This window comes from Vulpes vulpes, unplaced genomic scaffold (assembly GCF_048418805.1).
Source record: "Vulpes vulpes isolate BD-2025 unplaced genomic scaffold, VulVul3 u000000643, whole genome shotgun sequence".
In the NCBI taxonomy this organism is placed as follows: domain Eukaryota; kingdom Metazoa; phylum Chordata; class Mammalia; order Carnivora; family Canidae; genus Vulpes; species Vulpes vulpes.
The window spans coordinates 70351-94416 of record NW_027325793.1 but is presented as its reverse complement, the minus strand read 5'-3'; the positions used below and the strand labels follow the sequence as shown (position 1 = coordinate 94416).

Sequence of the window (24066 nt, the reverse complement as noted above, 5' to 3'; positions counted from 1 at the left end):
GGAAGTTGGGCTGGAGGTTAGGGCGACCCAGTGATGGGTACTGATGTGGCCCGGGGGGGGGGGGTGGTGTGCGGGGGCGCGTGGCGCACTTGGCAGGATGAGCACTGGGTGTTATGCTATAGCGTTCAATTTGCCGGCAAATTGAACTGCAGTAAAAATGTTTAAAAAGAGTACATTTTGGGGGATCCCTGGGAGGCGCAGCGGTTTGGCACCTGCCTTTGGCCCAGGGCGCGATCCTGGAGACCCGGGATTGAGTCCCACATCGGGTTCCCGGTGCATGGAGCCTGCTTCTCGTCTGCCTGTGTCTCTGCCTCTCTCTCCCTCTCTCTGTGACTATCATAAAAAAAAAAAAAGAAAAAAAAAAAAGAAAAAAGAGTACATTTTGCAAATATTTAACACGGACTTGTATGTCCAAATGTTAGCCCCACAAGCCCTCTCACTAAATCTGACCAATTTAGAGTTCTCAATGCGATTTTACTACTTTGGCCACAGACTAATGACTGACCTTTTAAATTAAGATGTGGACACATGAAACATAAACAATACGGCTTAGGAGGTTTGTCTTAACAATGGCCCCCAAGCAAAACTGAATAATGATTCTGTTTTGTGTGTGTGGAGAGAGCAAAAGAGCAAGTGTAAGGAGGAGAGGGGCAGAGGCAAAGGAAGAGGGAATACGAAGCAGGCTCCATGCTGAATATGGGTGAATCTGATGACCCTGAGGTCACGAACAGAGCTAAAAACCAGGAGGCAGAGACTTAGCTGACAGAAACACTCAGGCGCCCCCTGGACAAGATTTCTTGAGGCTATTTAACGAATGAATTTCCATGTCACCTTCTAATGATGCCACGGACCGTTCCAACTTCTGTGTGTGCCACAGGGGATGTTAAATTAAGCATTTTCACCCACATTCCAGGGCGGGTGTCCCCAGGTTGTCTACACGGTTCTCATTCCGGCGTTTCCACAGTAGAACCTGGGAAATAAGTGGACATAGAAAGAGCTGTTGACAGGTTGCTGTTAGAAGACCCTCGAATACTAAGGAGTCAATCAATCCCTTTTACAATTGCACCCAAAAGCGTAAGATACCTAAGGAAGAAACCTAACCAAAGAGGTGAAGGATCTATACCCTAAACACTACAGAACGCTCCTGAAGGAAATGGAGGAAGGCACAAAGAGATGGAAAAATACTCCGTGCTCATGAGGGCTGGAGGAACGAATACTGTGAAAATGTCCCTGCGACCCAGGGCAATTTACACATTTCATGCAATCCCTATCAAGATACCATGGACTTCCCTCAGGGAGTTGGAACAAACCATCTTAAGATTAGTGTGGAACCGGAAAAGACCCCAAATAGCCAGGGGACTATTCAAAACCAAGACCACAGCTGGGGGCATCACAATGCCAGATTTCAGGTTGTACTACAAAGCCGTGGCCGTCCAGACAGTGTGGTACTGGCACAAATGTGATCCTGGGAAATAAGTGGAAATACAGATCATGACTTCTAGAATTGTCCTGTTGTATGTAACCTCATTCCTTCAAAAACCCAGGAACCCAGAGAGGATGTACATTTCCAAAGTAAAGTTTTTAAAGGATTATTTTGAGTGCACTCAGCTGTGCACCCAAATACTCTAGGGATAGTGTCCTGAAGAGGCAGAAAATCAATTATGTAAAACCAACAACTTTTTAACAGCAGCTTACTTAAGAAAAACATTTGGTGCCATTACAGAGCAATTACTTTTTATCATATCTGATATAAAGTGATTTAAATTGGCAGAAGTAATGATTACAGAAATGTCTCTAAAATATTCTTGGCCCTAAAGGGAGGGAAAAACAAAACAAGACAAAACCAGAGAGGGAGACAAACCAGAAGAGAGTCTCAACTTAGGAAGTAAACTGAGGGTTGCTGCAGGGGAAGTGGGCTGGGGGATGGGGTGACTGGGTGGTGGGCACTAAGGAGGGCACATGATGTACTACTGAGTCCTTGTTATAGACAACTGAGTCCGTAAACTCTGCCTCTCAAGCAAGTAATACGCTACATGTGTATTGGATTTTAATTAAAAATAAGTAAAATACACTTGGCCCTAGATGCCCTAAAATTTACATCCAAATATCCTAGTCTAACACCTGAAAATCACGTCCTCTAGGTATTCTAAGACATCGGCAAGCGTAACTGTTTTGTAGTTTAAGTGACACGTTTGCTTAATTAAAAGAAGATGTCTACCTAAGAGAGAAAGGGGATTTTTAAAATCCTGGATGGAGGTTTCATTAAATAGCCTAAGTACTTGTCACTTAACATTCAGATGACTAATCCTTACAGATTCCTTAGAAGGCTGAGAAATTATTAACCATCCCTGTTAATACAACATTTTTCATGGCTCTTAGGTCATTAATAGGAGTTTTAAGTTCTTGGGGTACCTGGGTGACTCAGTCTGGCTAAGCCTCTGCTTCAGCTGGGGTGACCTCGGGGTCCAGGGGTCAAGCCCCTTCCAGCAGGCGGCGCGCAGGGCAGGGGGTGGAGGCTGCCCCGTCGGAGACTGCGGGGGCTGCGGGGGCTGCCGGGCCCGGGGCTGCGGGGCGGGGGCTGCCGGGTCGGGGCTGCGGGCCGAGGGGCGGGGCCTCGGAGGGGCGGGTCCCGTGGGCGGGGCCTCGGAGGGGCGGGGCCGCGGGAGGAGCCCGGAGCAGCGGGTGGCCCAGCCCAGGCAGCCTCCCAGGAGCGCTGAGTCAAGGCAGGAGGTCGCCCCACCGGGCCAGTGCGGACGAGGAGCGGGAAGAGCGAGGCGCTGGCGACCCCACCACGGGAGTCGCTCCCTTCCACGCACGGGGCCCGCTTCTGAGATGAGCTCTGCGTGTTATGCCGTATGTTGGCAAATTGAGCTCCAATAAAAGTAAAAGAAATTAGATTCTTTGTACCTGAACCTAGAATATAATATTTCAACCTGTAGCTTCTTTGTTTATTCTTCTTTCCAATCTTCTAGAATTCTCATAAAAAGAACATGGGTCTAGAACACAATGAAGAAAAATGAAACTCGTGTGTGTGTGTGTGTGTGGAGGGGGTTAATAATTCTGGGGAGTTCTTAAAGTAAGGTAATATTACTCATTTAATATATGTTGATAGCATCAGTCTACACCCTGGTCACTGGTGGACATGTTCCTTAACAAGTGTTGAAATTCCCAAAATGTTTTAACTAGAGTAACCAGTTATTACGTAGCACTTTATAAGTTTTTTTTTTTTTACTTTATAAGTATTAATACAAATGAATCATTGAGTTTTAGGGAAAATCAGTAATACCTGAAAATCATCTATATTTACTTTGAATTTCTTTAAAGAAATAGAGTGTGGACTCTACATACTGATTTATTGAAGATGACACTAGTAGGTAAGGAACTAAAAAACATCAGTGGCCAGCACCCTTGAGTTTATTGTTGCTTTGCATTTCTGTGTCAGAGGTAATGCAATCACAGTTGGACTAGGGACTTCAGGGACTCCTGGCTTTCTGAGAGCGATGATCCCATGGTAGTCTCCGGCTTCACTCAAAAGGCAGCCAAAATTAACTAAAGAAAATCTCTTTAGAAAGAAATGTGAAACAGTGTATGTTTTAATCAGTATCTGTTCTAGGGACATTTCAGTGGAGATTTTCTTCCATGTGACTGGAATTTCCAAAGAACAAGACCAATCAAAGCCTCTAGCTCTAGTAACACAGTATATTTTAATGACCTAGAATTTCTAACATATTTATCTAATTCAGCATCTTTACTGATCCAAATTTTCTATTTTTCTTTTTTCTTTCTTTCTTCTTCTTTTTTTTCCCTCCCAGCTAAATATCTTTTCCATTCCCCTTCTTCTTCTGCATTTTGACCAGGTCCTAAGAATTACATCCACAAAATATGGAAATCCTTCCATATAAAACAGATAACTTAGTAACTGGATAACCAATTGATTGAGAACTAAGAAGGAAGATCTTATTGAAAACTTTGGAACTTTTGTTTTGATTCCAGAGATGCTGGCATGAGTACAGAAAGGGAGTCATCTCAGATAAAAATGATTTATAGATTTTTCTTAACAGAAGTTTTTTGAGGTCCTTTCATATGCAAATTTATTCAAATAGCACTTACATTTAGCCATCTACCTCTCTATATTTGACCATTTAATTCTCAGAGAGCATCTATTTTCTTTTCTTTTTTAAGATTTTATTTATTTATTCCTGAGAATACCCAGAGAGGAGAGGGAGAGAGAGAGAGAGAGAGAGAGAGAGGCAGAGACAAAGGCAGAGGGAGAAGCAGGCTCCGTGCAGGGATCCTGACGTCCTCCGGGATCACGCCCTGGGCTGTAGGCGGCGCTAAACCGCTGAGCCACCGGGGCTGCGCGAGAGCATCTATCTTCTGTGAAAGGACCCGGGTGTTGGAATGCAGGAACAGAAGACTAAGTGAGCTATCATTCCAATATTGTGATTATACGATTTGTTAGAAAATAAGAATTTATTTATTTATTAAAGATGTATTTATTTATTTATGATAGAGAGAGAGAGAGAGAGGCAGAGACACAGGAGGAGGGAGAAGCAGGCTCCATGCTGGGAGCCCGACGTGGGACTCAATCCCGGGACTCCAGGATGGGGCCCTGGGCCAAAGGCAGGCGCTAAATCCCTGAGCCACCCAGGGATCCCCAAGAAGAATAATTTAAATATGTAGTATTGCCTTCTCTGTATATCTGTACTAAGCAGGTGGTAGGAGTAAGCCTATGCAGCTATCTCTGCATTTACTTGTAGAACCAATTATAGAAATAATTATGAAAGCGAATGCAAATAGGTATTCACTTGGCATAGAAAATTATTTTAGCAATGAAATTCTTGAGTTTCCATAATACCACTGAAATATATACGCGCATATATAATACATACATACCATGTATGTATATGGTATGTATATGGTATGTATACCAAGCACACACACACACACACACACACACATATACATATATACAAATATATGTTTAAGTGGTCAGAGGGATTCTCCTCTTTTCTAATTTTATCAGCTTGCTTTCTTTTGGTATTTCCTTTTCTTTATTCAAAAACTCCAGCTTTCATTTCAGTCATGAGCAAGTCTAGGAGTTGAGCTAAAGTGGCAGGAGATGAGTGATAGTAATAGGGAGAGAAATCAAGAATGAAAGGGAATTGGTATGACTAAGCCTCAGCCATAAACGGCCCCTGCACCAAAGTCCAGAATAGTCTCGTGAGTGTGTGTATGTGTAAAGAAAGAAAGAAAGGATAAACATTAGGTCCAACATTATTAGTACAAACGTGAGATAAACATAAATCAGAGAAATACATTAAGCAAATCTTCAGTGGCCAAAATGAGGGGAAAAAGTGGAGTCACTCATCTTTTGGGTACTCTGGGACACGTAAGAATCTCTGCCAAAAGACTCGGTATTTCAAGGACAAGAGCTTGAAGAGCCTAACGTGAAAATCTCTTACGTAGGTCTGGGGGTTGAAGTTAAACTATTGATAAGAACAGAGAAATTCCACAGAAAGAATTTAACCAAACAACCGATTTCTGGTTTCGTACCTTCACATTCAGGGTCCAGAGTTCTCCAGAAAGGCACACCCCCAACAAAAGATTTAGAGAGTCTGAATATAAAGCCTTGCTAAGCAGTTATTCAAATCATACTTATCAAACAAATGAATAAATCTCGAGTGAGAGTCAACAGAAAGCCAAAGAACAAGATTCTGAATAATAACAATAATACTAATGATTAATAATAATAGAGCAGCTATCTCGTAATATCGCAGGGTCACGCCCCCAGCGGAAGGCAGGTGCCAAACCGCCGAGCAACCCGGGCGTCCCATATTCTGTCCATTTTAGAGATGAGAACACTGAGGCCCAGAGAGCGTCAGGAACAGTCCCACCGGCTCCCGCGGCCGCCTCCAGCCTGGCACCGAGCGGACGTCCAGGAAGGGACGCAGCCCCGCCCCGCCCCGCCCCGCCCCGCCCCGCCCCGCCCCGCCCCGCAGGGGGTGGGACTGCGGCGCCGCGCGTGGTGGGCGGGGCTGCCCGCGGGGGCGGGGCGGGGCCGGGCGAGGCCTGGGGCGTGCGCGCGGCCCGGAGGACCCTCCCGCTGGGCGCCCGGCCGCGCGGCGGCGGCTCGGGAGGGGCGGGGCGGGGCGGGGCGGGGCGGCCGCGCGGGGGGCCCTGACGTCACCGGGCCCTCGGCCCCGCCCCGCCGCGGCTGCTGCAGCCGAGCCCGCGAGCGAGCGCCGCCGCCGCCGCCGCCGCCGCCGCCGCCCGGTCGGGAACGCAGCGCGCGCGGCCATGGCCTCGGGCCCCGCGGGTAAGCGGGTGAGCGGGCGCGGGGCGCGGGGGCGGCGGGAGGGCGGCCCGTGCCCCCGCCCCCAGCGCTCGGCTGACCCGCCGTCCCCCCGTCTCGTCCCACAGAGGCGGACACGCGGCAGAGGCTGCTGCGCACTGTCAAGAAGGAGGTAGGTGCCGGGGGTGGGGTGGCCGGGGGCGCGACCCTGCGGAGGGAGCCGCCGGAGCTCCCCCGGGGGAAGGGTCTCCAAAGGGGTGGGGGCCCGTGGCAGCGGGGCGGCCACCTGAGCTGTGGGGCTCACCTGGTAGGACTGGAGGCGGGTGAGTTGGGGGTGGGGGCCTCAGGTACGGGGTCGATGCTTGGCTGCTGTGTGTAGGGGCGGACGCAGCGGGAGGGCCGCCCCCGATGGGGCACACCCGGGCGTGTCTGGGTAGGACCCCCTCTTGTGGAGGAGCAGGTGGGTGGGTCTCATTAAGGGGAGGCAAGCACCTGGGGGCTGACTGGACTTACTGGGAGGTGAGGGGCTGGGTAGGGCTGCAGAAGGAGGACCAGACTTCGGGAAAAGGGAACGGTTCACTTTGGGTAACACCCCCCATCTCCCCTTCCCCACAAGTCTCAGTCCTTAGAGCCGCCCCCAGGAGCTTGGGGACTCCCTCCCCGAAAGTCCCTGGTCATTGGGTTGCACCATCTGTGGGCCTGTGCCAGGGCGTCTTGGCAGGCGAGTTCCCCTCGCCCACCCCTGCCCACCCCTGCCCACCCCCCCACCCCCGACACGCAGTAGGGTGCGAATCAGGCAGGGTTCACCTGCCCCTCCGCCCCCTTCACTCTCCTTGGGGCCAGCTGGGAGCCCAGTCTAGCCTTTAGCGAATAGCCCTCGACTTCCCGGAGAGGGGCGAACCTGCAGTGGTGGGTTCCTGGGAAGCATGTAGATGCCCGGACTGTGTGTGGAGCACGCTCACTCCTGTGTGGGCGCCGACATGTGCTGTGAGTGTGTGTCTGAGGCTGTCTGTGCATCTGCCTGGAGGTAACCAAGTGTGTCTCCGTATTGCGTGTACATGTGTCTGTGTGTGGATCTGTTTTTGTGAGTATGGTGTGTGACCGTGTGATGCGTAAGTCTCTGCGTGCGTGAGTGAGGCTGCGACCAGGTATGTGTGACTGTATGTGTGTGTGCTGCCCTCCTTATGCTGCCTCACATCCCTCACCTGGGACCCGATCGCTGTTGAGCGGCATCACCTCTGTACCTTGAGTCCTCAGCCCGAGATCACAGATGGCTGTAGACCTTGGGGCTGGCCTGATTGCGTGTGTGTGTGTGTGTGTGTGTGTGTACGCATGCGTGTGCACACACGAGGAGGGTGTCAGCCTGGTGTCAGCACTGAGCACCCAGAAGCCCCTCCCTGCATGGTGGCAGTCAGCCATCAAAGACAGCCTGGAAGAGGGGACCTGTGGCTGCCCCTCCCTCCTCAGAAAGCATGGGCGCATGTTGTGCGTAGGTCTCTGTGTGGCATGTCTCGTGTTGTTCAAAGAATCAGCTCTAGAGCTAGTTGTATATTCTGGCATTTCTGAATAAGGATCCGTAATGAGGGATGTGGAGTTCCTCAGAAAGGCCCAGAACTTTTCAGTTTGGCCCTCTTAGAGGCATTGTGGGACCTGAAGAAAGCTCTATCTAGATAGACCATCTTTCCAACAAAACCTGCACACCTGCAATTTTCTGATGACGAGTTGGTGGAGGGTGTCTTATAGAAACTCTCTCAAAAGCCTTCAGGTTAAAAGCCTGTATGTAGTCTCTTTGTTCATTGTTTAAACCTAGATGTAATTTGTACTCCCCGGAGATTGTCACATGGAATGGCTGTGTTTTCTTTTCTTTTGAAGCGTTTAGTTATTATTCATGAGAGACACACAGAGAGAAGCAGAGGCACAGGCAGAGGGAGAAGCAGGCTCCCTGTGCGGAGCCTGACGCGGGACTCGATCCCAGGACCCCGGGATCAAGCCCGGAGCCAAAGGCAGACACTCAGCCACTGAGCCACCCAGGCATCCCTGGAATGGCTGTTTCTCAGGAAATGGCTTGCTGGTTCAATGGAAGGGGTCTACGGGTAGAAGAGCCTGGGAGCAAGGCGTCAGGGAGGGCAGTGCCTCTCGGTATCTGCTTCTGGGCAGGGCTTCAGCTGGGCCTTTGGCCTGGTTCTGCCAGGAGCTCCCTTGGTGCCCTGGACAAGTCCTTTCCTCTCTCAAGGACTCAGTTTCCACAGCTGGAGAAAGAGGCATTGGTGCAATGCTCCTGGAGGTCCTACCCATGTCAGTCTAGTTTGGAATATCGGCAAGCTGTGGAGGACACGTTGCCTCCAGTGACCAGAGTTGTCAGCTTGCATCCTCTGTCCTGGGAGCAGCCGAGTTTGGGGCTTAGAATGAGCTTTCTGCCTGGCCTAAGGCTGAGGCCATCACTTGATCAGAGGGACCCCTTGGCATCCTGCTTGGTGCCTGAAGGGGTCAGGGACAGAACCTCGCAAGTTTGGGCAAAGGTCCTTGACCCTGGATCTGCAGTCAGAAGGCAGGTTTATAGCCACAAGTTGGTGGCTGATTCTAAATTCTGCATTTCTCAGGGCACATCATTTCAGTAATCAGAGTTTCCATAGAGTGGGTACTATTCTGTGCCATATCCTGTGTACACGGTGACTTTATGAGGTGACTGAGGCTGCCCCCATTTCATGGACAAGGAAACCAAGCCTGGAGACGAGGTGTGGATTGCTCAAGAGAACACAGCCAAGAAGGTGCAAAGCCGGGGACTTAACCCCCCAGATCTGTCTGACATCAGAGCCAGGCTCTTACCTCTATATCCTAAACGTGCTCATCCGTGTCTCCACGGCACCACAGTCTCAGCTGTGGATGGAATGATTTCCATCTTACAGAGGTGAAAAATGGCCCAGACGGGATAAGTGATTTCTCAAGGGCACAGAAGCAGTCAAGGGAAGACAAGTTCAAGTCTTCTATGAACCCCTTGTTCAGCATGGGTGCCCCTAAGGGCGTGGCGATGAGTCCATGCCCCACCAAAGCAGACCTCCTCTTTCCTTGCCTTCCTCTGCCCACCTCTTGGGAGAGCATCTTGTCCCAGTATCAGAGAGCCAGTCTTCAATGGAATGGTGGAGGCAAACTCTTTGCCTAGAAATCTGGGAGTCAAGTCTGCTCTTCCTTCTCTTCATCTTTTGGGTTCAGAGAAGTCACATCCCTGCCTGTCACAGCCTCATCCAAAGGTACCTCCCGTCATTCTTCCTGGAAAGGGTGGCTTAACAGTCAGTTTCTTTAGACAAGGTTTGCAAGCTTGGGCTGAGCCACAGAAGCCAGAAAAGCCAGCAGCGGCTATGGGGCTGGAAGCTCTGTCCTGTGCTGACTCTGGGAGCCAGTAGGACTCAGAACCATGAAGCAGGTCAAGAAGGAGCATTGGGCTCACCCAGAGCTGGGTTCAAATTCTGACATGTTTATTTACTGAAGGGTGTCTGTGTGCCAGACACAGGACTGGGCTCTGCGGATGCAGCAGTGAATAAGAGAAGTCCTGCCCTCATAGGGCTGACATTCCCATTTTGGTACACAGATCCTGATAGACATTCTGAGTGTAATTCAGAGGATTATGATAGCCTTTGCACCAAGGTATGAAGGAGAGGTACTCGGCACCACAAGAACATACAACAAGGTTAAGGTGGCCCAGGAAGGCGCCCTGGAGGAAGTGATGTTAAGAAGATACGTGAAGGATGAGCACACCTTTAAGATGAAGGCAGGAGGTGGGAAGACAGAGGGGAACCATTCCTGGCAGAGGGAACTGCATATACAAAGACTTTGTGGCTGGAGGGAGCACGGTGAACTTGAGTGATGAGAGGACTCTGAAGTGGCTGGAGGACAGAGAGGAAGGAGCATGGTGCCAAATGCAGAGGGGCAGAGCAGGAGGTCCTATCCTAAAAGCACAGGGAAAAAGGATGGGGAGGACAGGAGCTAGGTGGAGGAAGAGGGCGGAGCTAAACTTGATGGCTTGTAATTGCACAGCCTTAGTGGGGCATGTGTCTGTATCTTCACAAGGGTTTGAGTTTCAGTTTATTCCCAGTGAGGATGAAGATCACTTGTCAGGATAAGCGATGTGAAAACACCCACCACATTAGCCTGAGCTGCCTCTGGGCAGGCATCTTATTTTTTCTGTCTCCCCAGTGTCACTCAGGAGATAGGGTGGCCTGGGTGAGATTTCCTGCAGTTAAACCCAATCAGCTCTATTCTGGCTCCACCCTGGCTCGCTTTGCCCTCCCCTCCTTTCTCCTCCCAGCCTCCAACCCTTAATTTTGTTTTGGTTCCCAGAGTGGCAGCTGTGGGGACTGGCTTCTTGTTGCCATGACGACTGCCATTAAAGGAGCCAGCCACTTGAGCCAGGTTGATAACGGAAGCCAAGTGACTAACTGCCTTGTTTTCTTGCCTTGGGCTAGGCCTGGGAGGCCTCTTAATTGGAAGAGACAAAAGCAGGTGCTTGAGGGCAGGAGGACAGACCCCCGGGGGAAGGAGGCAGGGGGATGAGGCCAGTGCTGGAGAGGAGGCTCTTGTGGACCTCTGCAAACTGGAGCTGGTATGAGAGCTGCCATGGGGAGCCCTTGCCACAGCGGCTGAGCTGGGCGCGTTTGGGGAGCTGTGCCTTCCAGCCTTGGGACAGGGTAGGGGTGTGACGGGATGGTGGAGGAGGGTTTCACATCCTAAGAAGATTGGAGGAAGTGAGAGAATCAACTGATGTTTCTACTGAGAGCCCTGTGGTGCTTCCACTTGGATCTACTTCTTCTCAATAAAAGAGGGGCAACAGTTTTGCCCCCCAGGTGAGGTTGCTGGACACCGTATAGGTCATCGAGTTAAATTCGAATTCCAGATAAACAGAAGTAAAGTGCCTAGTGCTAAATCTGGCAGCCCTAGCCCAGGGGACATTTGGTAATGTCTGGAGCCATTTCTTGTCAAAAACGAGGGTGGGACTGACATCTAGTGGGTAGAGTCCAGAGATGCTGCTCAGCCTCCTGTGATGCACAGGACAGCCCCCCCCCCCCCCCCCCCCCCCACCAAGAAGTGTCAGCCCAGACTGGCACTGTGGTTGAGACGGAGAAACCTCTGTGCTGGAAAACTCCTTCACTTCTTCATGACGGCCCGAGGAGGGAGGGTACTTGTCTCCTTCGCTCCATAAAGGAGGAGCTGGAGGCACAGAGGGGTTAAGCAGCTCACTTTAAGGTCACACAGCCAGTCTGTGGAGAAGCCAGGATTCAAATCCTGCTTTGTCAGCTCTGAAGGGTGGCCTCACAGAGGTCCAGCAGAGTCCCTGGAGACATGGCTTGAGGTCAGGTGTATGTAGGGGAAGAGATGGGGCAGCAAAGGCCCGCTAGATGCACCCTGCTCGGGGCTTTGCTCCATTAGACGGCAGGGAGCTGTAGAAAATTTATGAGCAAGGAGGGTCTTGCTTGGACTTGGACTTCAGAAAGTATCAGCTGGTAACAGGGTCCAAGATGGAGCTTTTTGCCACTTCTTAGAAGAAAGCTTCTTCCTTTCTTTCCTGCCTCCTTCCTTCCTTTCCTTCCTTTCTTCTTTCCTTCCTCTCTATCCCACCTCCTCTCCCTCCTTCCATTCCTGACGTTTTTTGCTGCCTCCTTTCTTCCAGGAATATTTATTGAACATCAACTATGTACCAGGTGCAGCTCTAGGAACTGTAGAAAAGGTGCAAAGCGGCATCCCTGCTCACATGCTCTCATGAAGCATAGGATCTAGTTGGGGGACAGATAGATAAACAATAAATATATGCAGGCACCCCTTGGAGATATCGTGGGTTCAGTTCCAAGCCACCAGAAGAAAGCAAATATTGTGATAAGTCAAGTCAAAGGAATTTTTTGGTTTCCCAGTGCATGTAAAAGTTGTGTTTACACTATAATGTAGTCTATTAAGTATGCGAAAGAATTATGTCTAAAGAAAATAATATAATTATTATTATATCTTTAATAATATAATCATCTTAATCTAGAAATGCTGTGTTATGTCACATATTACAATTATATTAATTTTATCTTTATTTTATTGTACATATTGTATACATGTTTTAAGGGGAGTGGGAGGTGAAGGCTTCCAAAAAAAACCATTTTACTGCTAAAAAAAATGCTGACCATCATGAGTTTTCATAATCACTGATCACAGATCACTATGACAAACATAATAATAATGAGAAGTTTTGAAATATTGTTAGAATTACCAAAGTGTGACACAGAATCAGGAAGTGAGCAAATGCTATTGGGAAAATGGTGCTAATACAGACTTGCTTGATGCAAGATGGCCACAAACCTTCAATTTGTAAAAAGAAAAAAAGAAAAGAAAAACAAAAGTAGTGTCTGAAAGTACAAGAAAGCAAAGTATGCCTGTATTAGAAGTCACAAATGCTGTGAGGAAAATAAAGCTAGAAAGTGGGTGGAGAGTATCTGGGTAGCTCAGTGTTTGAGCATCTGCCTTTGGCTCAGATCGTGATTGCGGGTTCTGGGATCAAGTCCTGTATCAGGCTTCCCGCAGGGAGCCTGCTTCTCCCCCTGCCTATGTCTCTGCCTCTCTCTGTGTGTCTCTCCTGAATAAATAAATAGAAATCTTAAAAGAAAAGAACGAAAAGAAAAAGAAAGTGAGTGGAGCGGAATGGGCAGTGCTTTCCAGAGGAGGTGGTCAGGCATGGCCTCTGATACTATGACATTTGAGCAGAGACCTAAAGGGAAGGAGGGAACCCTGCTGACCTCTGCAGGAAAGGTGTTCCTGCCAGAGGGAACAGCATAGACAAAGGCCCTGAGTCAGGAACGATGAATAGCAAAGAGGTCAAGGAGCCTGGAGTGGAGTGAACAGAAGGGAGGAGGAGACAGGTCAGAGAGGGAGCAGGAGGCCATTCCTGCAGGGTCTTGTGGCCCCCCCGGAAATGAGACGGGACCCGTGGGAGAATTTTGAACAAGGGGAGAAGCATGAATTCATCCACGTTGCGGACTGCTCTGGCCACAGCCGAGCAATAAATGCAGGGCACAAATCGGGGGCACAGAGTCTTTAGGCAAGAGAAGAAACTTCGCTGTTCTCTTCTGAGCTTTCAATTCTTAGGCTAGAAACCACAGCGCCTTACTCTGCCCCACTCCCCCACTGGCCAAATAGGGGTTCCAGAAATACTTGCCAGTCGAGTAGATACAGGAATACTGGGTGTGGATATTTTGGGGTTCTCTGATGCTTATAGGGTTGACTCAGATCAGTTCACGTGTGTCGTGTTTTCAGGCTTAAGCTGGCAGAAATTCTCCTCGTGAATAATGCAGCCACATCCGTGCGGTGTGTTTTGATGCTTTTTTCAGGTCTCTGGCAATGCGGCTTCCGAGAGCTTCTGCTAGCGCAGGGCCTGGGCTTCAGCACCCTGGTTTGATGTGAGGAGGGTGGCAGGTGGGGCCTAGCTTTCCGGCTGGGTTATGTCTCCTGTGCGGTCTGGCTGGGTCTTCCCTGCAGTAACCTCATGAAGGGCTCCGGGAAATGGTAGTGTAGCATTTGTTGCTGGTCGGCAGGTAGGAAAGGGCATTTGTGCACCCCAGTGGGACACCCCACTTGCTGGCTGCAGACCCCAGGATGGGAAGTGAGGACACCAAAGTCCTTGTCCCAGCGCTGCCCCTAACCACCTGTGGCCGCCTGCAGTTTCCTTCTGCCTATGCCATTCTGCTTTCCAAGTGGACGCAGTTGGACAGCTCCAGGATTCTAAGAACCTCAAACCATCAGATTTGGCCAGCATCCCTCCCCGAGAGCCAGGTCTCTCGCATTTTCTCAACAAGGAATTTGCCAAGTCTGTATTTAAGACCTATTAAAACTCGGTCACTGATAAGACCATCTGGGAATCTTCGTTCTGGTCAGGAAAAGCAAAGGCTCAACTAAAGGCATTCTAACAGGGTAAAGATTTTTTTATTTCTTAAACAGTATTTACTGAGCATCTTATGGTGATGGCCTCATTTAATTGTTATGAAGCCACACAAAGTGGATAAAACACTGTCCCTTAAAGGTAAGGATAGCGACACACGGGAATGGGAAATAAGTCACCAAAGGTCACCGACAGTGTCAGTGGTACAGCTTGGATTCTGGCTCTGGAACCGGGCTCCGCATCACTCTGGAGCTGAAACCAATGACCTATCACATATGGTGATGAGCTCCTCTGAGCACGTGGAGTTGGCAAAAGGTCCAGGCTTTGGAATCGGACAGCCTTGTGTTCCAAGTTTGAGTCCTGCCATTTAGTGGATGCTTGGACCTTTCCAGCTTTGGTGTCCTCGTGCATCAGGTGGCGAGGGTATCCTGTACCGCGCAGCACTGCTGCGATGCTATCACTGCCAGGTATTCACCAGTATTTATGAAGGGACCAGGCAGAGTGCTTGGCTTACCCATTTAAGAGCAAGATAGAAATCAGTCGCAGAAGGACATTGTGCTGCCCTGTCTGGTCAGTCACATGAACTTGTAGATGTTCTCAGTGTAGGATCTTGCTCTCTTTGGGTAAGCCCCAGGCTGGGGGTGCTGCTGCCACAGGAGCAGTGCCGCAGACTGGGAAGAGGGTATTTCTTGGGGTCCAAAGGAACGAGCCCTTGAGCGGGGGTGGGGAAGGCTGAGTCTTGCCTGGCTGCCTCAACATCCTGAGGTGGGCAGTTGGATCTTCCCTCTGGGTCTGCTTATTCATTGTCCTCCTGGCAATAATCCCTCAGCTGAAGAAATTCTGACGCCCTAGTGAGCTTGCGGGTCTTGTCACTTAGCCACCGCGAGGCCCTGGATGAGCAGCTAAGTGCTGAAGGCCAGGGGGAGGCAGTGTACTTTTCCTTGAGTAGTAGAGGAAGACAAGAAATAAATAGATTTTTGTGCTTTTTCATTGGACAAACTTGAAAGAACTCAGTTTTGTAAAGGACAATAACCGTTCCTTTGGCAGTGAGTCTCCTACTTAAAAATCAGAGGACGGAAGCCTCAAGACTTGAGACTTGATGATACCTGGGACCTTGACTAGATTCTCCTTTAATTTTTATTATTTAGTAAATTACGTCTAATTAGTTAGAATTATAGCAACTATCATGCATTTGTTTCCTTCTTTTTGAGAACTAGACATCTTTACAACCACCATTTATTAAATGCTGCTCTAATTTGCTTTGTTTGATCTCATTTAGTGCACAAAGTGAGCTTCCTATAGAGCAGGTACAAATAGCAACTCTTCTTTACTGATGAGAGAAACTGAAGCTCAGGGAGGTTAAGAAACTGGACCAAGGTCACACAACTGAGAAGTAACACGGCGCGGTATTTTAGCCGGCTCCACCCATTTCAATTTGGACGATAACTTGCTAACAAAGCCAGCTCGAACAACGAATAAATATATGAAGATCAAGCCAAGAGGGAAAGAGAGCCTTAAGAAATCGACGTTGTGGTTTCAGGGGTTTGGGAAGTTTGGAGTGAGGCCAGCTTCAGGTACAGCTCTATCCAGGGGTTCCAATGATGTCATCAGGACCCTCTGTGTTTTCTGGTCTCTGCACTGATTTTCTCTGTGCTAGCTTTCTGCTTTGTTGGTCTCTGTGGGGAGGGAGAATGTTGCCCAGCTCTCAGGTTACAACCTGCCAGCTTGGCATCAACAGACAGAGAGCTTCGCCTTACCCCCCCAACCCCCCTGCTGTAGTTCTCCTGGAAGATTCAGGATTAGGTTTCATTGGACCTCCGCCCCAGTCACATATGGCTTTTGCGCCAGTCACTCTGGGACTCATAGCTTAGATCTGTCAAGCCTGGAGGGACGCTGTGGGGTCAGCCCAGTGAGAGGGAGGGAGGGGACCCAGAGGAGAGTCCAGGTGACATGACCAGGCAGGGACATGGGAACGAACTAGGCAGACAAAACACAGATGCCCGCCTGGGCAGGGTGAGGGCCCCAGCATCTGGAGCTCAGCCCCGCAGTGCGGAAGTGACCTCCTGGGTGCTAGGTGTCTGTGGGATCTAGAGGCCTGGGCAACCCTGAAGTTATGCAGACACTTTGTACTTGTTGTAGGGAGAGAGTATCCTCAGTACGTCTCTGAGGTCCACAACCCCAAAACCCAAATGCGGTTCAGAACCGCTCAGCAAGATGCTGGAATTTGAAGATGAATACAGTTTCCCCGATCTCAGCTTGCTCAGAAATGAAATGCTCCCTAGTTTGTAACCCAGTGAGCCCTCCAAAAACAACCACCCCTAACAACAATCATAATTAGCATTTACCGGGCACCTACTGTGTTCCAGACCTGCACCATCCAATTGGAGCCACTAGTGTTACATGTTTACATTTAAAGGAAGTAAAACTCAAATAAAAAAATCCTGTTGCTCAGTTGTCCCAGGTTTCAAGTGGACAATAGCCGCATGTGGCTAGGGATCCCGTTTTGGACATTTTAGGCACAGAGCATTTTCCAGAAAGTTCTGTTGTGTCCTAGACATTGTGCTAAGTGCTCTACATCCATGAACATATTTCAGTCTTAAAACAGCTCAGAGGGGTAGGTCCTATTTATTATCCCTTTTTATAGAGGGGAGTAAATTGAAGCACGAAGGAAGTGAAGTGACTTACCCAAGGCCACACAGCTGGTGAGGGAGCAGAGCCAGGGTACTCACCCAGCCCTTGGATGTGATGCTTGGCTGCTTTTCCTCCCAGTGTAGGCTAGAGGTGGCTAATGTGTTTTCTGGCTCACCCTGTGCTGTTTGAAGCAACCATCTGGAATTCGTGTTCTTATCTCCTGTAGCTGCCCAGACCCCCAGAGAGAATTGAGGCCGCTCCAGCGTCTGTGCGTGCCTTCCTGATCCACAAGGCCCGTGGGTCTGAGGAAGTGGGGCATGTTGCCAGGGGAGCCGCCTCACACAGCAGCAGAGCACCCAGGAGAGGGCTGGCCGGTCTCCAGGGCGTGGGCTGGGTATGTGAGACACGCAGGCTGTTTTCTCCGGGAATGGAGGGGCGGGGGATTGACTGTCTTCACAGTTCCATCATCTCCCTGAGTGGCTGTGTGCGGGAGGTGTAGCTGGGGGGACCTTTTTGCCAAAATGCCCCCAGGTGAATGCCCCAGAACCAGGCACTTGCGTGACCTTCTCGTCAGGGGGTGTCTGAGCACCTGTGCAGGGCACCTGTGTGAGGGAAACCCAATCTCAGCGCCCAGAACGCCCTGCTTCCAGGTCAGGGCAGGTTGGCCAGTCCCTATACTCTGAGGGAACGATGCGTGGTGCCTATTTATAGCATCCCAGAAAAGGGTTAACTGGGGCTGTCCTAGCAGCAGCCCACTGAGAAACAGGCTTTTGCTTCCCTTGTAAGGCCCACAGCCATGTTTAGGGCAGGTGCTAAGAGGGAAGACTTTGCTAGCACTAGGACTCTGAAGATCCAGGTGCCATGGCTTCATCACCTATGTCCCCGCCCCCCCGCTCTCTCCCACAGGCACAGATGGGGCTGCAGAAGGACCGTCCTGTGTCTCTGCTTTCATTATCCATCTGTGTGGATGTGGAGGGCAGGGTGGAAGTGTGTGGGTGGGAGGGTGGGGCAGGGCTGTTCTGGAACCGTGTATGAGAGAGAGCAAGAGTCCAGGAGAGGAAGCTTTGATCCGTTCACCAGCGGCTACTGGGCTCTCGCTGTGTGCCGGACGCCTTCAGACCCCTTCTCTGAGAAGGCCCCAGCCCTGTGCAGGCTGCGATGGGCTGAGGGCAGGGAGGAACCCATCTGGAAGGAGGCCCTTTGCCTATGTGCCGGAGCGTTGGGATCCCTGCTGACGTCCTACAGTAGCAGCAGAGCACAGACAAGATATTTCCTTTTTTACTTTCTTCTTTTTTAATAATAGACTTTATTTTTTATAGCACGTTTAGGTTCACAATGAAACTGAACAGAAAGTACTGAGATTTCCTATACATCTCTTTATCTGCCCTAAAAATCCTCTGCGCTCTGCTGTTCATCCCTTTCTGCCCCCAACCCCTGGCAACCACTGATCTTTTTGCCGTCTCCATGGTGTTGCTCTTTCCAGAATGTCCTGCAGCTGCATTTGGACAGCATGTAGCCTTTTCAGATTCTTTGGTTTCAGTAATACGTGTTTCAGGTTGAAGGTTTCCCTCTTGCTACCATGATTCTCCATTGGAGACCTATGTGCAGAGGGGAGAGGGAGCTGGGTGGTACTGGGCACACCTGGGGAGGTCAGTGGTGAAAAGGTTTGGCAGGGCAGAGGTGGACCTGGCTGGTGCTGCAGGGCCAGGACTTCAGGAGCAGGGAGTTGGCCACCTGGGACTCCGAAGCTGGAGATGATTCAGATCCCAGCCTCTTCACGGACCAGATGGTCTCCATCCCTCCTAGCTCAGCTGCCTCATTGGGAAAATAGAGTAGTAGCAATGGCACCCACATGGCATGCTTGTTATGAATCTTTGGGGTTCAGATGTGAAGCACCCACGTAGCTTGTGGGATGCACCAGTACGTATTGAATGAATAAATGAACCTACTGTGTGCCAGTCTCAGTGCAGGGCAGATGGTCGTGGGTTCGAGTCCCCACTCTGCCATTCAAAAGCCATGTGCTCTTGGGCAAGTATTTGACCTCACCAAGACTCAGTTTCCTCATCTGTAAAAATGTGCACCCACACCCATCTCATCTAATTACCCTGAGGATTCGATAAAATAATGCCCCAAGCATGGTGCCAGGCTCAGCGAACACCTCATAAATAAGTGTATAAAGCACTTACTGTGTGGCTACCACTGTGTTAAATGCTTTTGATGTATTATCTTATGCCTGTGAGGCAAATACGGATACCCATTTTACTGATGGGAATGATTTGCCCAAGATTCTGTGCAAGAGCTGGGGTTTGAATTCTGGAAGTTTGACTCTAGAGCCCAGTGCTCATAGCTGACCATTGGAGCTTGGAAGTGGAGGAGGTCCCATCAACTTTGCCTGGGGGGTGGGGGGTGGGGGTGGCTCGGGAAGGAGGGCAGAGGACACCTTAGTGAGTCCCAGAAGATGCAGTGGTTTTGCTAGAGCTGGAGATGGAGGTCGGAGTGGGTGGGGATATCAGGTGCAGGGGACTGCACAAAGCACAAAGCAAAGGCAGGGGGTGGGAATCCTACAGAAGGAATGGCACAAGTGACCTGAGCTGGGCGTGGGAAGGGGCGGGGAGGGGACAGGATGTGGCAGGAAAGGAAGGTAGGGCCCCATGGTAGAAGCAGTCACAGCTGGCAGCCCTGTTCCAGGCCTTCCCAACTCACCTCCTGTGCGCCCCCTCCCCCATAAGAAATTAAACTCAAACTCAAATATAGACTCAAATATAAACTCAAAATAGACCTCAATGTAAGTGTTAAAAGTTTAAAAGTCTTTGAAGAAACTATAGGAGTAAATCTTCTTTAGGTGAGCAAAACCCTTATAGGACACCAACAGAGAAGGGATGACAAAAGAAAAGTATAAATTGTACTTCATCAAATTAAACACGTTTGTTCTTCAAAGTCAAAAGTGAAAAACAATGGATAGAAAGGTGATTTGCAATTGTTTTCTCTCAATCTCATAACTTGCATCTATTTAAGTAAAGAACAGGTACAAGTCAAAAGATAACTTTTAAAAAATGGGTAAAGGATCTGAATCAACATTTCTCTGAACAAAATATAAAAATGATCCATAATCACATGAAAATATACTCAATGTTATTAGCCATGAGGGAAATGCAGAGTAAAACCACAGTGAAATAGCACTTCGTACCCACTAGGATGGCTAAAATTAAGAAAGCAGATACTAAATGTTGGCAAGGATGTGAAAAATCTGAACCAACCCTCAAACGTTGCTGGTATAAATGTGAAATGGTATGATCTCCTTGGAAAACAGTATGGCACTTCCTCAACATGCTAAATATAGTGTGGCCATGTGATCCAGCAGTTCTATTCCTGGTTATGTACCCAAGAAAAATGAAAACTTATGGCCAATGTACCAATTTTGTAGACCTGACAGCATTATTCATAATAGCTTAAGAGTGTAAACAACTTGAATGTTCATCCGCTGAAACATATATCCCATTATAGATATGCTATGTTTTTATTTGGCAATAAGTAGGAATTAAGTACAAGTATATGCTATAGCAGGAATGAATCTCGAAAGACATTATGCTGAGTGGGAGAAGGCAGTCAGGAAGGGTCACATATCGTATGACTCAATTCCTATGCAACAGGTCAGGTAGGCAAACGTATAGGATGGACTTTAAACTAGCAGTTATCTAAGGACTGGGGAAGTTGAGTGGACATGAGGAGTGACTGCTCGTGGTTGTGGTGTTTGAGTTGTGTTGAAGAGTGTACAACTCGGTGAATATATTGAATATAATAAAGCTGATATATCCTGCAATTACCTGTAGGATTTAAAGCCTATTAATTCTTGCCTGATCCCATGCTATGAATACATTAGGAATAATACCATATATTGTGAATATTCCACAGGTATAACAACAAAACCTATAGGGTGGATGCTATTAATTGGGAGGATAATCCCAGAACCAAATTTAAGAAATCAGGTGGTGCTGAAATCACCTTTGTAGACTACTACAGGGAGGTATGCAATCTTTTATTTCAGTATGTCTAAATATTTTTTCTTATTTAATCAAATATGTCTCCTATGTATAACTGATAGTCACATGTTAGATCATAAGTCAAAATCTATATATTACAGGGTTTCTCTTGGAGGGTATTATAACTTACATGAATTTGTCCATGTATTTGGGTACCTTGTATATATGTTACATAATTAGAATGGCTCCAATAAGACCTCTTTAATGAGTCTTGGACATGGCTATGATAGTTTTAAACATGTTGATGGATTGGTGGGTTGAAAATAAAATATGGCAAAATTTCAGATATGAGGACTTCACCTATGTAGAAGTTTCAGCTCTCTAGGACTTGGTTCAAAATGAAAAAGTGAAAAATTACTATCAGAAATTATGTCACTTGTGTGCTAAATCTCATAACTCATGGATTCCTCAATCTTTTTTTTTATTTTTTTATTTTTATTTTTTTTTTAATTTATTTATGATAGTCAGAGAGAGAGAGAGGCAGAGACATAGGCAGAGGGAGAAGCAGGCTCCATGCACCGGGAGCCCGATGTGGGATTCGATCCCGGGTCTCCAGGATCGCGCCCTGGGCCAAAGGCAGGCGCCAAACCGCTGCGCCACCCAGGGATCCCGGATTCCTCAATCTTTATTCACAAAGAAACAAGTAAACTTCATGAACAAAGATGCACTAGGTGGTGAGGTTGGTTCTCTAGCTTTGGCAGTTAAGAGAGAATTCAAGGAGTTAGAGATATTTATAGCAAACGGAAAGAACTTAGAAAAGTATAAGCTGGGTTTTTTTTTTCTCTAAATTTTATTAGGAATCCAAAACCTAGCTACTTGGAAGCACTGAGAGTACACAGCCATTCAAGGGTATGGTGCTATTATGGCATCATCCCCACTTGTGCTCCACGCTTAGTACTTACTTGTTTAACCTGAAAGCATGTAATGAGTGCTCATTATACAACTTGGGTATACATTGGTAAGACTACTGAGTTCTCTGTTCTTAAGGAACTTGCATCCTTGTAGCAGGAAGAGAGATGGCAGACAAGAAGAAAGCATGTATTGGGGGAAATCTATGCAGATAATCAAGAGGTGTTATGGAGAATGTCTGGTGGCTTAGACTGCTGGTCATAGAAAGCTCTGAGTAGCTGGCATGTGACTGTCAGAAAGGAGCAAGCTGTGTGCAGATAGGTGAGAAGAATTGTCTCTTACACCACTTTCAGGATGGGCATGATGTATCCAGATCCCAAACAAGGCTAGAGTGTCCTGTCAAGAAATAAACCCAGTTGTGGGTGGGACGTGTACAGGGTTGCAGGATATGACGTCAGAGGAGGACGTGGGAGCCACACTGTATAAAGTTCTATCCACCTACACACATTGGATTTTACCGTTAAGTGAGACTATACAGATAGATGAAATGGGGCACTTTATTTTACAGATGTGGGTCTAATGTACAGGGAATGTATGGGTACAGGGAATATGCGGGTAAAAAGGGAGGCAGGGACACCAGTAGGGAGGTGCTTAAGTCCATTTAGATCAGTGATAATGGTAACCTGGATTAGAAAGGGAATGGATGGGGCAGACAAGAGGACTTTTGATGGCTCAAATGTAGTGAGTAATGGTAAGAGGAGTCTCTGGCTTTATCTGAGGAAGTGAGTGGAGGCTGGCATCACTTATTGCAATGGGAGATTCTGTGTGAGGAGCTGGCTTGGGGATTGTTGGGTTGACATAGCCTATGATGGAGTTGCAGACAGGGATATCAGGCTGATATTTGCTTGCTCATTCTCCAGATTTTACTTCAAAAGTCATTGGTTTAGGTGACCTTTGAAATGACTTGAGTAGTCTTGGGATGTCCTGGTGGGAACTCAGTATAATAACAGATGGCAATCTAGTTGTGTTGTCATGAGATCTAGAAAAATCCTGAAATCCATAGATGAGCCCTTAAAAGGAAAGCACAATCCTGGCTTGCAGAAAAGCTTTCATAGTAATGCAAAGTGGGACAAGGAAATTCCTGTGGAGATGCAGAAGTTGGTGTTGTAGGAGATCCGTATGGGATATCACAGGACAGCCATGAGAATTAATAGTGTGTTTCTCAAAGTTCTCGACAGAACAGCTTGTACAAAGGCTGTGCTAGTCTCAGTGGTGGGAGTGGTGATTGAGGCCCTAAAATGATGCCATGATTCCGCACACATGTATATACATATACTTGCACAAGCTCCTGCCTTAAGACTCTAGAAGCAGGGGAACGGAGGTGAATCCCAGCTGCCTTTCAAATAACTACAGAGAATTAAAAGTAGTAGTTCAGCTCCAGAGGTAAAGCACCATGAACACTGGATTTGAAGTCTTCTTGTCTCTGGAACTCCTTTGACATTCTCAAGATACTTAACCAATCCCACCAGAATTCATGTGGCTAACTGGTGACTGATGAGGATCTCACTGGTCAGCATGGAAGGATCTATGACAGACCATCACTTTATGTGGGAGAGGAAAGGCACTTTATTGTACAGGAATTGCAGCCTAGGGATAGGAGCTTCTGGATAGATGTCTTGGCAAATGCCTTTTCCTGGCGGAAAAGTTTCGATGATGCAGGAGGCATGTTTGGAATAGCTGTAGTATTGCAGCTGCAAGGAGTGACCAGGTTTGTCGTCCCCCATTAATGTGGGAATCCTCTTCAAAGTTCTTAATTACATCCTTAATTTTTTAAGGCAGTACTATAGTGAGAAATATGTAATTCAAGGCTTGGTCCTGCATTTACCTATAGCAAGTCAAAGAAGGCTGGTACAGTGACCCCAACACAATGTTTATGAGAGTCTTGTTCTCCTGGGCCATGTGTGCTTACAAGGAAAAAAGAGGTCATCCCTGGGACATCTAAATTAAGAGACTATTAAGAGTATCTTTAACGTGTTCTTAAACTTGGGGAAATAGTCTTCCTAGCACACCCCTGGGCCTCTGTTGGTGATCCAGACTTTTTTGTACCTATTTAGGTGACTTGACTAGGCTTTGCTGACAGTCACACCAGTGTTCTTTCTCACCTCTTTTGAGCAGCAGTATAATACAGAGGTTACTGACCTAACTCAGCCACTGTTGATCAGCAAAGGCAAATGGAAAAAGAGCCAACAGGACACACCCCATAAGCCTATAATGCTGGTTCCTGAGCTATGCTACCTGACAGGTACTTCAGATTTATGCAGTCCTCATAGAAGACCACCCCTTTC

At 48.2% G+C, this 24066-nt stretch overlaps 1 long non-coding RNA gene across 1 annotated transcript; it reads left to right on the top strand.

Moving 5' to 3' along the window:
• The first annotated feature begins 6175 nt into the window (after positions 1-6175).
• LOC140597403 (uncharacterized) lies at positions 6176-9348 on the top strand. The gene is made up of 3 exons (XR_011999239.1): positions 6176-6319; positions 6424-6467; positions 8896-9348. It is a non-coding gene; the product is annotated as an uncharacterized lncRNA (long non-coding RNA).
• The last annotated feature ends 14718 nt before the right edge of the window (positions 9349-24066 follow it).